The following is a 737-nucleotide window of genomic DNA, read 5'->3' as shown; positions in this document are numbered from 1 at the left end:
AGTAATTTAGTGACCTCTTTCTGCACCACCTCCTTCATGGCTGGATTTAGCCTCCTTTGTGGTTGGACCACTGGTTTGGCATTATCCTCCAACAGGATCTTGTGCATGCATCCAGCTGGACTAATGCCCTTAAGATCACTTATGGACCACCCAAGAGCTGTCTTGTGTGTCCTTAGTACTTGAATCAGTGCTTCCTCTTCCTGTGGATTTAAAGCAGAGCTTATAATCACTGGAAAAGTGTCACCCTCTCCCAGAAATGCATACTTCAGGGATGGTGGTAGTGGTTTGAGTTCAGGTTTGGGAGGCCTATCCTCCTCCTGAGGAATTTTCGAAAATTCCTTTGTTTCCTCTGGTTCTTCTTGATCAGGTTGAGCATCTTTGAAGATGTCCCCAAGCTCTGATTCTAGGCTTTCAGTCATATTGATCTCTTCTACCAGAGAGTCAATAATGTCAGCACCCATGCAGTCATTTGGTGTGTCTGGATGCTGCATAGCTTTTACAGCACTCAACTTGAACTCATCCTCACTGACTCTCAGGGTTACTTCCCCTTTTTGTACATCAATGAGAGTTCGTCCAGTTGCTAGGAAAGGTCTTCCTAGAATGAAAGTTGCAATCTTGTGCTCCTCCATTTCCAGCACCACAAAGTCAGTTGGAAAGACGAATGGCCCAACCTTGACAATCATATCATCTATTATGCCTGATGGATGTTTAATGGAGCCATCAGCAAGTTGGAGGCA

This window comes from Arachis duranensis, chromosome 2 (genome assembly GCF_000817695.3).
Source record: "Arachis duranensis cultivar V14167 chromosome 2, aradu.V14167.gnm2.J7QH, whole genome shotgun sequence".
In the NCBI taxonomy this organism is placed as follows: Eukaryota; Viridiplantae; Streptophyta; class Magnoliopsida; order Fabales; family Fabaceae; genus Arachis; species Arachis duranensis.
The sequence above is the reverse complement of the archived record's forward strand: the minus strand, read 5'-3'. Positions refer to the sequence as shown.